The sequence below is a fragment of the Nelumbo lutea genome, chromosome 8 (genome assembly GCF_056320005.1).
Source record: "Nelumbo lutea isolate HS-2025 chromosome 8, American lotus-T2T, whole genome shotgun sequence".
Lineage (NCBI taxonomy): Eukaryota > Viridiplantae > Streptophyta > Magnoliopsida > Proteales > Nelumbonaceae > Nelumbo > Nelumbo lutea.
The window spans coordinates 36,998,105-37,013,163 of NC_142691.1; positions in this window are offsets into that span (position 1 = coordinate 36,998,105).

Genomic DNA, 15,059 nt, shown 5'->3' on the forward strand with positions numbered 1-15,059 from the left:
TAGCTGAAAAAAATTTTAAAAAAAATGTATTTTATTAAAATTATTACTAAAAGTATGAGCAAGCATAAACCTTTTGCAATAAGTACATAAAAATTACTTCTATTTGCATGAATACTTTAACAAATATTAAATTTACAAATAAATAGTTGGGATTAAAAAGTTTGAAGAGAATAAAACATAATTTTAAAGCATAGAAAATTAGAAAAAAAATCATTCAAATATATATATACATATAAAAAGGTTATTCAAAAGACAAAATTATTTTATTAAAAATAATTTGCACATGGGTTTAAATAGCCGCATTAAATATACACAAAACTTCAAACAAATAACCACATTAATGATTTAAAGAATAGAAAATTAGAAAAAAAGTAAGGTTTAAAAAAACTTTAAAAATTTTAAGAATTCTAAATAAGTAACACAAATAAATTTAGGTCTTGTTTGGTTCACAATCGGAATCGGAATCGGAATTGGAATCGGAATGGCCCATTCCCATAGTCTATTTAGTTCAGACAGGAATGAAAAAGGGAATGGAAATACGCAGGAATGGGATTTCATTCCTTAAGGAGGGACAGGGAATGGCCATTTCCTAAAATGGGGGAATGCCATTCTAGCAGTAATGGGAATGGGATTCCGATTCCATCCAACCAAACAGTTGGAATCGGAATAACCCATTCCGATTCCAATTCCAAACCCCTATTCCCATGAACCAAATAGGGCCTTAACATGGAAAAGTGAAGCATTCAAAAAATGCCTCTTTTTGTTGAATGAGAAAGGAAATAGTTTCCCCTCAGAAGGAATTGAAGACTCGTCATTCTCTTAAAATTTTCGTGTGTTTAGCATAGTGTGGAAAATAAATTTTGAAAGATTTAGAAGTATACTACATATGAACCAAGAGGACCAATGTTTTACATCATTTAATTATTTGGGAACTCTTAGTATGCTTCATATTTTATCTAATTGACGTACCACTCTAAGACTCCAATGTAGTCCCAATCAAGGTTTTTAAAACTAGACTAGATAGGGAACTATTCTAGGTCAGGTTCTCATGTTGAATGGTCCAACCGTCCAGTCCAAACAGACAGCCTACTCTAGGAGAAAAAATAAAAAAAAAAAGGCCAAAAATCATTGTTCGAGTCAATAGTGTTGAAAGGATGAGAGATTCATCATATGGATGGCCAAACCCTGTAGAAATATTGGGTGAAATTTCAAAAATTTCTTTCTCCCATCTGGGAATCGCATTCCCTATTTTAAAAAACTGCATTTTTAATGATCACTCTTGAACCCAAAACTAGATCAGATCTAAAACCAAAATGGGTGAGGGGGATATACCTGATACGAAGTAGAAATAACTCCCAATGAAGGTGTTCACGCCCAAAGAGAAGACCAAAACCCGCTTCCACTGAAGATGACACAGTGTGTGGAGAAGCAGGATCAACAAGACAACTCTTCAGCAAGAATCAAACAAGGGTTGGTGAGCATGACTTTAGATTGTTTCTTCAATCAAAAAACAATATCAAGAACTTTTCTTGATCTATTCCACAAGAAGAGATCGAACTGGGTAGGGATGACAAGAATAGGAGAGAATTCTGTAGGTTGTTGTGTGTTAAACCCGAGGAATTCGCCCCTTATTTATAGTCTTCTTTGGATCAGCCTCCTAATCTAATTAGGAGAGAGTTTCTTAATACAAATCTGATATTTGGATCTCGTCTCTTAAATGGATAAGACTTATCTTATCATTTCAACTAATCCTAATCAGACTATAAATCGGATTTTGCCTCCTTTTAATTAACTAGTTTAAGCCCAGTTCGAATTGGACTTTAGGCCCATTAAGCTTATGTGCTCACTTACCCATTTAACCTACTATCCATTTGGCTCTCTTTGTATGGCATGGAACCCAAACATTGATATACACATTAGCCACATGGGTTCAGCCCAGCCTTTGTTACAAGAATTGGCCAAATTCACTATAGGAGATAGTGAACCCCTAAGTCCATCACCATGGGCTCTTAATGGGCCCAACATTTACACTAAATGGTCCTTGGGTTTAGCCACCTTATGAAAACCCAAGGACTGTGGGCAGATACAAGATTAGCCCATCAGGTATTACTCTCAATGGTCTTACACTTAACCTCTTAGCCCATAATGATCAAACACTACTCGACAAAAGAAAATTTTTCCCTCGGTTGCACTCTCTAATCACATGGATCCCGAGAATTAAAATATTTTACAAACATTTTGAAACTATAATATATATATTGCAAAATAAATCTCAACATTTGAAATCAACCGTCGTCATTTCAGGTTTCCATCAGAGAGAGTGCATTCCCCATCTATCTCCAAGGTGCAGGGCAATACTGGAATTTGGTTCGGTTTAGGGTTTCAAGAAAACTCACACTACATGTACATCAGGTCTCACCTTGGTAGGTGAGACAAGCCACCCCAACCATCTTGGCGGGACATTAGTGTTAGCCTTGACAGGATAAATCTCCCCAAATCTATCCAACGGTAGTGAAAATTCTAAACTAACACGAGTCTCATAAGTGTCCAGTTTAAGGGTATTACGCAGAAACACACCATAATGACATGAATCAATTATGTACTTTATTCGTTTATAATAAATGTCAAAAGATACATCAATCTGATTGGAGCTAAGGGCATAACTGTCTAACAACTCCCACTTGCACTTAAGTCCAATCGGGTACAAGTTGGAGTCCCAGATTTTCCACGTGTTTCTTAAATACTTTCTGTATTAGTGGCTTAGTCAATGGGTCTGCCACATTATCCGCTGATGCTATCTTTTGAATCAAGATGTCCTCTCTACCAACTATCTACCACAGTACATGGTACTTCCTCTCGATATGCTTTGACTTCAACTTGGCTCATGGCTCCTTAGCCTGAGCTATAACTCCATTGTTGTCACACAACAGTGGAATGGGTTATGTGCTGGACGGAACTACTCCTAATTCCTGAATGAACTTTTTCATCCAAACGGGTTCTTTAGCAGCTCCACTTGTGATAATGTATTCAACTTTGGTTGTGGAGTCTGCAGTAGAATCTTGTTTGCTGCTTTTCCAGCTAACTGCATAGGCCCCCATCGCAAAGATGTATCCAAATGTAGATTTTCTATCATCTGGATATGACTGGAAACCGGCATCAATATACCCTTGGATTTGTATTGAACTACCATTGAATACCAGACAAAACTCTTTTGTCCTTCAAGGGTATTTCAGTATGTTTTTCATAGGTGTCTAGTGTTCTTGTCTTAAGTTAGACTGGTATCTACTTACCACACTCACTGCTTGAGCAATGTTAGGACGAGTGCACAGCATGGCATACATGATGCTCGCTACGGCTGAGGCGTAGGGAATCTCATTCATGCCCCCAATCTCCTCAGGAGTCTTGGGGAGACATACCCTTGGAGAGAGTGACTCTGTGTTTGAAAGGAACATTTCATTTTTGGAGTTCTCCATACTATATCTCTTAACAATTTTGTCAATGTAAGTAGATTGGGTAATCCTATTATCCACTTTGATCTATTTATATAGAGTCGAAGTTCCAAGATATAGGTGGCTTCTCCAAGATCTTTTCATGGAGAATTGTTGTGAAAGTCACACTTTAATCGTAGTTAACATTCCTACATCATTCCCAATGAGTAGAATGTCATATACATATAGAACCAAGAATGTAACCTTATCCCCACTAGTTTTCCCGTAAACACAGGGTTCATTCGGATTTTGTTCAAAGTCATATTGTTTAACAGTAGAGTCAAACTGGATTTTCTAACTCCTAGAAGTCTGCTTCAGTCCATATATAGATCAGTTAAGTTTGCATACCATGTGTTCCTGACCTGTGTAGCAATGAATCCTTGCGGTTGTTGCATATATATATATATATATATATATATATATATATATATATATATATCTTCAATAAGATCTCCATTCAAGAACACGGTTTTGATATCCATTTGCCAAATATCGTAGTTATGGTATGCTGCTACAACTAGCAAGATCCTAATAGATTTTAGCATAGACACCAACGAAAAGGTCTCATCATAGTCGATTCCCTCTTTCTATGTGTACCCTTTCACCACAAGATGAGCTTTATAGGTCTCAATGTTACCATTTGGGCCCTTCTTCCTCTTGTAAATTGACTTGCAACCAATTGCTTTTACCCTAGAGGGTGGGTCCGCAAGAGTCCAAACCTTGTTGGTCTCTATCGAGTCCATCTCGGCTTCATGGCATCTACCCAATTCAGGGAATCTATGTCCAACATAGCTTCCGCATAAGTCGTGGGATCCTCCTCACTTGTCGTGGCTTCCACCAAGTAACTTTCTTTGTCATAGTCGTAATGAACTGAAGGCCTGGATACCTGGGTAGACCTTCTATGTTGAGTATTTGGAGCTTGTGGGACATCTCCCATTACTCTTGGGCTCTTCTCCTCAAAAACAACTTCATGCTGAAGATTCTACAGGATGTAATATTCTTCTAAGAAATAGACATTTCGACTGCAAAACATATTTTGTTCTTTTGGATCATAGAATAGATAACCTATAGAGCCTTTGGGGTAACCTACAAATAGGCAACGACTGGTCTTTGATTCCAATTTGTCAGCACTAGTTCTTTTAACATGTGTCGGACAACCCCAAATCTTCAAGTGTCTTATGCTTGGTTTATTCCCAGTCCAAAGCTCATAGGGAGTCTTCAGAACGAATTTGGTTGGAACCCGGTTCAACACGTAAATTATAGTCTTCAATGCGTATCCCCAAAAGGATGTAGGTAATTATGAGTGGATGAGAAGTGATCGGACCATATCCAATAGGGTCCGGTTCCTCCTCTCCGATACACCGTTTAACTGTGGTGTAGCGGGAGGGGCTAATTGTGGTACTATCCCATTGTCCTTTAAGTAGTCCCTAAATTCGTTAGAGAGATACTCACCACCTTGATCTGATCAATGGGCTTTAATTTCTCTCCCTAACTATTTTTCGACTTCTTGTTTGAACTCCTTAAACTTTTCAAAGGATTTAGTCTTATGTTTCATTAGGTACACGTAACCATACTGAGAATAAGTACCGGTAAAGATTATAAAATAAATGTGTTGATTATGTGTCCTAACATTCAGGGGACCACATACATCAGTATATATAATGTCAAATGTGCTTATAGATCTTTTAGGCTTACCGTTAATTGACCGCTTCGTCATCTTACCATGAAGATATGTTCACAGGTTAGAAGATCTTCTACAGTTAGAAGATCTTCTACAGTTAGAAAATCCAAAGGACCATCCTTTACCAACCTTGTGATATGATCTATGTTAATGTGGCCAAGTCGGTAATGCCACAGACACGTGGGACTAAATGTATCACAATTTCTTTTATTGGGTATTATTTCTGACGTAGTTTTGGTAATGTTTGTTTTCAGAGAGGGATGAAGAACATAGAGACCATTCTCAAGTTCCCCATATGTTAGGAATTTGTTATTCCGTTTAATAGTAATCACATTACTAAACAAAATAGAATAACCATCCATGCATAATTTTGAGATAAAAATCAAATTTCTTCTTAAATTAGGTACGAAAAGACAATATTTTAGTACAATAGTTCATTCTCTGAAAACTAATTCAACAGTGCCTATGGTTGTAGTTGCAATAGTTGTAGAAGTCCCCAAGTAAAGTGTCACTTTTCCATCACTCAATCTTCTGCTTATCTTGAACCCCTGCAGTGAGTTACACACATGAGTCAAAGCTTTGGAATCAATACACTAGGAAGTAGAAGCGACCAACAAATTAGTCTTTATGATGAAAGAATCGAACATACCTTGTTTCTTAGTCTTCAGGTATTGAGGACAATTCCTCTCCCAGTGGCCGGTCTGCTTGCAGAAATGATAGGCATCCGATGCCTTATCTTTCTTCTACTTTTTGGTTTTGCTACCCTTCTTTTGATCCTTCCTTTGAGCTTTCCGCTTTTTCTTATCTGACTTACCACCTTCAACAAGCATGACTATCGGCTTATCCTTCTTGATTAGTTCTTTAGCCCTCTGCAACATATTGTTGAGTTCTTAAAGGCTAACATTTAGCTTATTCATGTTGTAGTTTGATAAACAGATTGAAGGACGGAGGTAAGGAATTGAGGACAACATCAATTTTGGTGTCATGATCTAGCCCTGACCCGAGAGCCTCCAGTTCATTGATATAGCCCATCATCTTTAGACAATGGTCATGAACCTATTGGTTCTCGGTCACCTGTGCAATCATAAACAATTTTAAGACATTTTGTCGAGTAGAACGGTTCTGCTCTTCATACATACTCTTCAGACAATCCAGTATATCCTTGGACACTTCGATCTTATCGAATTGTCGCTATATTGGATTTTCTATAGAAGCTATAATATAACACCAGGCAAGAGAATTTTTCTCTTCCCATTCTTGATACTCTCTTCTTTGGGCCTTAGAAACCCTGTCACCCGGACGATCCGGAGCAGGGTTCTTAGCAATTTTGTACAATTTCTCAGACGTCAGAACCAACATAAGGTTTTAGAATCAGTCAGCATAATTAGGGCCCTTGAGTTTGTTATCATCCAACAATTTGGTGAAGTTTTCGTTTGCCATTTCTGGTAAAGGCAAAACAGATTTATAAGTCCACAACCTAATTGATTCATGTCATCACATAGAAAGGGCTTTTAATCTATGTTCCATTTCCATTTTGGGTATCTTTAAGATTCCCTCAAATCTCAATGACGGAGACAGTTGTGTCTCTGAAAATGTGGAAAACCACATAGGGTGCATGGAGCCAACTATTTCAGCTGCAAAACCCCACCACCTTCTATGAAAGAATTCATCCACTCATCTTATGAGCTTTCCCTTTGGCCTCTGTCAGACAAGGTTCATAGCCATTTTAGGTTAAACCTTTCTATCTAGTAAGTGCTCACCCATCATGTTCATGAATGCCAAAGTACCTTGAGAGAGTATTTCATTTTAGGATAAGCCCCTCCCACATCGCGTATGACGCCCCTATCATCTTATGAAGCAATCCAATCAACTGCATTAGCAGATGGATAACCCAATTTTATGGTGCATCTCCACCCACCAATACAACCAACCTTCATACTAATGATGGAAAGCCTTTAGAGAATTCATCACATGAAATTCTCTATTGCATGCACTTATATTTAATGGAGGGAATGAAATCCCCCTAGATCTAATTTAGGTCAAACCAAAGTGGCTCCTATTGACTTTCATAAAGCCATATTCAAAGTGGGCCCAAAATGGCTAGGGTTCCAAGGTATTCCTCTTGGGGAGAAACTGAAGTGGGCCCCACTAAGAAGGGAGATCATCCAATGATCTTAAGGGCACTTATGGCCCTATGTACGCAGCACATCACACCACATACATCACATGCATGAAATTCATAATTGATCCAATCAATTAAATTACTGTAAAACCCATAATTAAAATTAAAAACCTTTTCAGCCCATTAAAAGCCCATAATTTTATCAAATAATATTATTTAGGTATATGGGCTGAACTGCAAAGAGCAGTTTGGCCCATATAGCTGAATTAGGCTAAAGCAGTTTTAACAAATCAAAACTGGGTTTTACAGATATGGGCCGAATTGCATCTTGCAATTAACCATCAACCCCTCGGCCCACAAAGGAAATTTTAGGGTTGAGAATAGCCCCCATCGAACCATAGATTTGGTCCAACCAGTTTGGTCCAATCTGGTTCGAATGGGTCTACGGTTTGATGTTTAATTCAAGATCCAATTCAAGAAACATGATCTGAAAATAAGGAAACTAATACATGACAATCAAGAATCGGTAAATAGTAGCAAGAGGGCTGTTTGTAAGGCTGCAACCCTGCAAAACAAAAATTAGTTCACAGTTTGCAATTTCCAAAACTGCAAATCATAGATATCGCCGAACCCAAATCTACAAAATTTTCTCCTTAACGCTTCCAGCTTTGTCTTTAAATGAAATAAAATGGAAAACCTAATTTTTCTATTAATACTATATCAGATTTGAATTATACATTCCGTCTCAAATTAAAAATAATAAAAATTAATTACAGACCAAGAATGAATAGAAAAAACACAGATGCACAAATTTCTTGCGTTGTAGAAAGATTTCGATCTCCTTCATACGAACAACCCAAAATTCAAGAAATATAAATAGAACAATTCTAAATATATATTAGAATAATAAAGATTTATTTTCACATTATTCGCCCAAAACTAGAAACCGATTTCCCAGAAAAATCGCTAACTACACAAATCGTTAGAAACTATTCTACCTGATTTGCGTAGATCAAATCTAGCTCAATTTCGGTTCAAGAATCAAACCATGGCTCTGATACCACTGAAGGGATGAGAGATCCATCTTATGGATGGCCAAACCCTATAAGAAGGTTGGGTGAAAATTTAAAAATTTCTCTCTCTCATCTGGGAATCGCATTCCCTATTTTAGAAAACTACAATATCAAGGATCAATCTTGAACCCAAAGCCGAACCAGATCTGAAACCAAAAGGGAGGAGAAGGATATACCTGATACGAAGTAGAAATAACTCCCAATGAAGGTGTTGACGCACAAGGAGAGGACCAAAACCCGCTTCCACTAAAGATGACACAGTGTGTGGAGAAGTAGGATCAACAAGATAGCTCTTCAGCAAGAACTATGATTCTTCAACAAGAATCGAACAAGGGCTAGTGAGCATGACTTCAGATTGTTTCTTCAATCAAAAAACAATATCAAGAAATTTTCTTGATCTATTCCACAAGAGGAGATCGAACTGGGTTGGGATGACAAGAATATGAGAGAGTTTCTTGATCCAAATCTGATATTTGGATCTGGACTCTTAAATGGACAAGACTTGTCTTATATTTTTAGCTAATCCTAATCAAATTATAAATCAGATATTGCCTCATTTTAATTAACTAATTTAAGCCTAGTTCGAATTGAGTTTTAGGCCCATTAAACTTATGTGCTCACTTACCCCTTTAACATGCTGCCCAGTTGGCTATCTTTGTATGGTGTGGGACCTAAATATTGATCTACACATCAGCCACATTGGTTCAGCCCAACCTTTGTTATAAGGTCTGGCCAAATTCACTGTAGGAGACAATGAACCCCCGAGTCCATCACCATGGGCTCTTAATGGGCCCAACATTTACACTAAGTGGTCATTGGGTCTAGCCACCTTATGAAAACCCAAAGACTGTGGACATATATTAGCCCATCAGGTATTACCCTCAGTGGTCTTACACTTAACCTCTCAGCTCTTAATGATCAAACACTGCTCGACAAGAGAGGACCTCTCCCTCGGTTGCAAGGAGCAGTGCTACAATCTCTAATCACATGGATCCCGAGAATTAAAACCTTTTGCAAACATTTTGAAACTAATATATATATATAATTTTGAAACTATAATATATATATGTGATTAATAGACTTGTTCATGGGACGAGCCGGGCTTTGTATATGTATCAACATAATACACTTAGGCCCAAGCCCGAGCCCTGGCCTGATCATCAGGTCTAAGTCTTAAGCCCAAGCCCGACCCTCATATAAAGCCCAAAACCCAAGCTCAAGCCCGAGGCCGACCAAAAATTTGAAAACATTTTTTTTCTTTTTTTATTCAATAAAAAAGTGTTTTATTTATATTAAAAACCTTCAAAACTCAAAAATAATAAACATCTCACTATTACTTGGAAAAAAAGAGAAGATGAACAAAGAAAATATTATATATATTATTTTTATTATTTAATATATAATATCAAGTCGGGCTTAGGGTTTTTTGAGAAAGCCTGAGACTGGCCCGAAAAAAAGTTGGGCCTGGTTCTTTAGGCTCGAGCTCGAGCTCGTGCTCACGGGCCTAAAATTATGACTAAGCCCGACTTAATAACGGGCCTAACCATGAACAGGTCTAATGATTAATCAAGATGCCACATGACAACTTAAGCAGTCATATGACTTGGATTAAGCCACCTAATTCGATTAGGAGTGGTGTTGTTTAAAGATTAAGAAGAGAGAGATCGAACTGCTTCAGATCACTATGCTTTCAGTTCTCTCTTTGCTCTTGCCGCCCCTTTAACCCTAGTTCGATCTCCAATTCTTGGGACTGATCTTGATTAGTTCTATCTCTAATTTTTGCAAGAAAAATACAGAGAAAAACCGTGCTCACCTCCCTTGTTCGATCCATATAGTTGGATTGCAGTTTTGCTGAAAACTGCATTGCTGAACTAGCTTCACTCCAAGCTTTGCCATTTTCAGTGGAAGCTGGTTTTGGGATTTGATTTGGGCGTGAACTACCACTTTGGGAGCTACATCTGTGGAATCTGTATTAGGTATACATCTCTCTCTTGTTTGGTTTCAAATATGATCCGATTTCGATGCAAGACTGATCATAGAAAAATGCAGGTTTTTCTAAAACAGAGAATGTGGTTCCTGAAAGTCTGAAAGAAAATTTTTGAAAATTTGCCCAACCATTCAGCATGGTTCAACCATCCATATGATGGATTTCACCTTCCTTCAAATAGTTCGATCACCCGAATCGACAGCTTATTGACCAAATCAACATTTTTTGGCCAAAAAGTTGTTTGGGGGTAAAATGGAACCAGTTCCGATCTAGTTTTGAAAACCATGGACCCAACACCACAAAAAAATGTTTTTATTCGCAGTCAATGTTGGACAGTTTTGTATGCCCTTAGCTCCAATCTGAATTGATATACTTTTGATATTTAGTGTAAATAAATAAAGTGCATGTTTGATTCATGTTGTTTAGTATAATTCTATGTAAGACCCTAAAACTGGACACTTATTGAGACTCGTGTTAGTTTTAAATGTTCACAGCCATTGGATGAGTCTGGCGAGATTCATCCTGCCAAGGTTGATACTGGTGTGCCACCAAGTGTTGGGATGGCCTATCTCGGCCACCAGGGTGAGACCCAAGGCACATGTAGTATGGGATTACTCGAATCCTTGAACCAAACTAGAATTCTAGTATTGCCCTGGACCTTGGAGACAGATGGGCAAAACTGGAAAGTTACACCTGACCCCTAAACTCGATCATGATACTTCACTGGGTATCGGATCTGGCTGTCTTTGATATGCCAATCAGTGAGATCTTAGCGGGGGTCAAAACCTGGGCATGTTGGGACAATCTGAGATTTGAGTGGGTGATCATAGTGACAGAATCAACCTCTTTATCGGACAAAAGTAATGATCGGGAATGCACTCTCTGATGGAAACCAAACTACCGACAGTTGATTTCAATCATTGGAATTTTGTTTTGCAAAATTATATATATATATATATATATATATATATATATATATATATATATATATATATATATATATATATATATTTATATATATGTACGGTTTCAAAATGTTTGCAAATGGTTTTAATTCTCAGGATCCATGTGAGTGGAGAGTGCAGCACTATTCCTTGCAGCCGAGGGAGAGGTCATCTCTTGTCGGGAAGTGCTTGATCATTATGGGCTGAGAGGTGAAGTGTAAGGCCATTTAGGATAATACCTGATGGGCTAATCTTGCACCTGCCCACAGTCCCTAGGTTTTTATAAGATGGTTTGGCCCAGAGACTACTTAATGTAAGTGTTGGGCCTATAGGGTCCATGTGATGGGCTCAGGGGTTCACTGAGTTTTTCAGTGAATTCGGCTAGGCCTTGTAATAAAGACTGTGCCGAACCCATGTGGCTGGTGTGTAGATCAATGCTTAGGTCCCACACCATATAAAGAAGCCCAACTGGGCAGTAGATTGGAAACTAGTTAAGCACTGAACATTTAATGGGCCAAAGCCCATTTCAAGCTAGGCTGATATGATCACCCATCTATGGGGCGGATCTGGGATTAAAGTTAGCAAAAGGGTTGGGCCTTTAACCTTATCCAAATTAGATTTGAATCTGGTAACCTCCTGATAAAATCAGGAGTAAGGTAACTTAATCTGCAGATAGGATTAAGATCATCCCCTATCCAAATACTGATTTGGATTGGGATAACTCTTCCTTACGAGGTTTCTTAATCAAGAAGAAAAGAGGAGAAACCCTGAGAGAAAATAATCAGAATTTGAACTAAGGGTTTTGTGCAAGAAATGATCCTGCGAATTGAGATTGGATCTCATACACACTCCAGAGAGAAGATAAGTAATTTTTAGCCATCTTCATCTTAGGAGTTCTCCTCCAGCCGCCGCCATTTTCCAGACAAGATTGGATCTTTGAAGGAAAGAAATCAAGAAATCTGTTCTTGATATTAGTTTTGAAAAAGAAAAGACTGAAAAGATTTGGTGCTCGGAGTTTCCAGAGGGTTCTTGCGAAGGACTCAGTGTGTAGGATGCATTCTGCTGCTTTCGTTCCACCTATTGCTGTGTCATTTTCAGCAAGAACGGATCTTGGTGTCCTCTTTGGGCGTGAACACCAATTTTGGGAGATATTACTTCTTTGGATCATGTATAATCCATCCCTTGTCTTTGGTTTAGGTCTGATTTGGTTATGGTTCAAGTAGGATAATTGAATATTGTATTCTTAAATTAGAGAATATGATTCCTAGTTGAAAGAAGGTAGGAAATTTTTTTGAAATTCACCCGCCCATTCCACAATCTTTATGGCATCTATACGATAGATCCTACCATCCTTTCAGTCAAACCGTTGACACAAATTTCATGACCAGCAACATTGACTTAAGCCAACAGTCTATCGATGGTCTTTCTTTACCGGTATAGCCACTGTTGGGGAAAATCATGACCGACATTAAATCTATACAGAACCGCCAGCATAGGTGGCATCAACTTGGACCATTAAATTAAGCACTGCTGACAATTTGCTTGAATTGCCAAATCATCCTTATAAATCGCAAGGAAAAGTAAAATATAAATATTTTGAAATGTATTATAAATACCGGCACAAGTTAAAATCGTATTTTTTTTTTATCTATGCCGGTAGTTTACACCACTGGCATTAACGACCTAAGTCAAGACTGTTTGCTTAGACACCAAACACCGTCGACATAGGCTCTGTAAAAAAAAAAAACAGGCCTGCTACGTCAAGCGATGGTCTGAGCCGTCGGCTCAAGTTTTGCAAAAAAAATGGCCTGTTTCTTCAAATGGCCGTATAAATGCGGAAAGGGTGTTGGTTTAGACAACGTGGCCCATTTTGCGTGCAGGAAATAGTATCAACATGTGATTTTATTTGACTCGTGTGAATACATGATAATTGAAGGTCTGAATGGTATCCTACAGTTGGCGGACCTTATAAACATGTTAAAAAGTAAAGAATTGAAGAGCACCACCATGTCGCATCTCTTTATTTTCATGCGTTGGTCACTGGATCCTTTGTTTCAATTATAAAAAGCAAGGACTAACAATGATTGGTCCAACACACAAACTCTTTATATCTCCGAATTCATAAATGGACTCCCTCGTTGACATTTCATTACCATTTGCAGCATCATCCCTCCCTGGTTGCTACTCTCTTCGAGAATCCCAACGTAAGAGATGACAATGTTTTAAAAAATGACACAATCGGAACCATTCTAGTCACCAGTTTTTGGGTTAATGTTTCGATTGTCCAATTTGAACAAATATTTCATTTTGACAAAATAAATTAAAATTTAAAAACGGTAAAAAATTATTGAATGGATTGATTGTTCGACTGTCTGGGTCAATGGGTTGTTGACCAATTCAATAATTTTTTGCCATGGACCAGATTTGGGGCAAAATGGAACCGGTTGCCTAGACGGTTCTTAGGTCAAATGGTCTGACCATCCATGTCAATGGCAGTTCAAAAACCATGGGAGATAGATCGAGATTGCCCAGTTGTAAGTTGACCCCCGCCACCTCATCCGCTTTGATAACATCCTCGATTGGAAATACAGATGTTGCTGTTACTTCTTGGTGTTAGTACACACCACTTTGACAGTATGACCACAAGCTTGGTATAGAAATCATGGTTTTTTAACTGTTGTTGACCCGAAAGATTGGACTGTTTAGCCTGGGAACCGTCTAGGTAACCAGTTCACCCCAAACCTAGTCCTTGGCCAAAAACCGTTGAATCGGTCAATGACCCGTTGACCCAAGCAGTCGAACCGCCGACTCATTCAACAGTTTTGGCCATTTTTAAAATTTAATTATTTTTTTAAATTTATTTTGTCAGAATGGACCATCCATTCAGACCAGACGGTCGAACCATCAACCCAGAAACCCGTAGCTAAAATAGTTATGGTTCTAGGTTGTTTTTTAAAACATTGATAGAAATTATTGGAACTCTGGAAGAGGGCTAGAATTTGAGACTTGCATTTACCGATTCATGAGATAAAACCATAAAGGGGAAGGCATAATATGAAAGAATGGTAGGATCCATCTAATGGACGCCATAAAGATTGCGGAATGGGTGGGTGAATTTCAAAAATTTCCTATCTTCTCCCAACTGGGAATCATATTCCCTAAATTTAGAATACAATATTCAAGGATCCTACTTGAACCATAATCAAACCAGATCTGTACCAAAAGACAAATGGGAGGAATATACCTGATCCGGAGAAGCACTATCTCCCAAAGTTGGTGTTCACGCCCAAAGAATGCTCAAAGATCCGTTCCTGCTGAAGATGACACAGTTGTGGATGGAACAGAACCAACAGAGTGCGTCCTACACACTGGATCCTTCACAAGAATCCTCTGGAAGTACTAAACACTGAATCTATTTCAGTCTTTCTTGCAAGACTGATGTCAAGAACATATTTCTTGATTTTCTTTTTCTGCAAAGATCTAATCTTGCAAAAACAGATGGCGGCGGCAGGAGGAGAACTCCAAAGGTGAAAAAGCTGAACTGCTTCTTCTTTCTTTTTCTGGAGTATGAAAATGAGATCCTATCTCAATTCGTAGGAGATATCCTATATCTCTTCAAGGTGGTTCGAAATCTGAATTATTTCTCTCCTTTTTTGGTTAGGGTTTCTCTTCATTTCTTCTTGATTAAGAATCCTCCTAATTAGGAGTTATCCCAATCCAAATCAGTATTTGGATAGGGGATAATCTTAATCCTATCTGTAGAT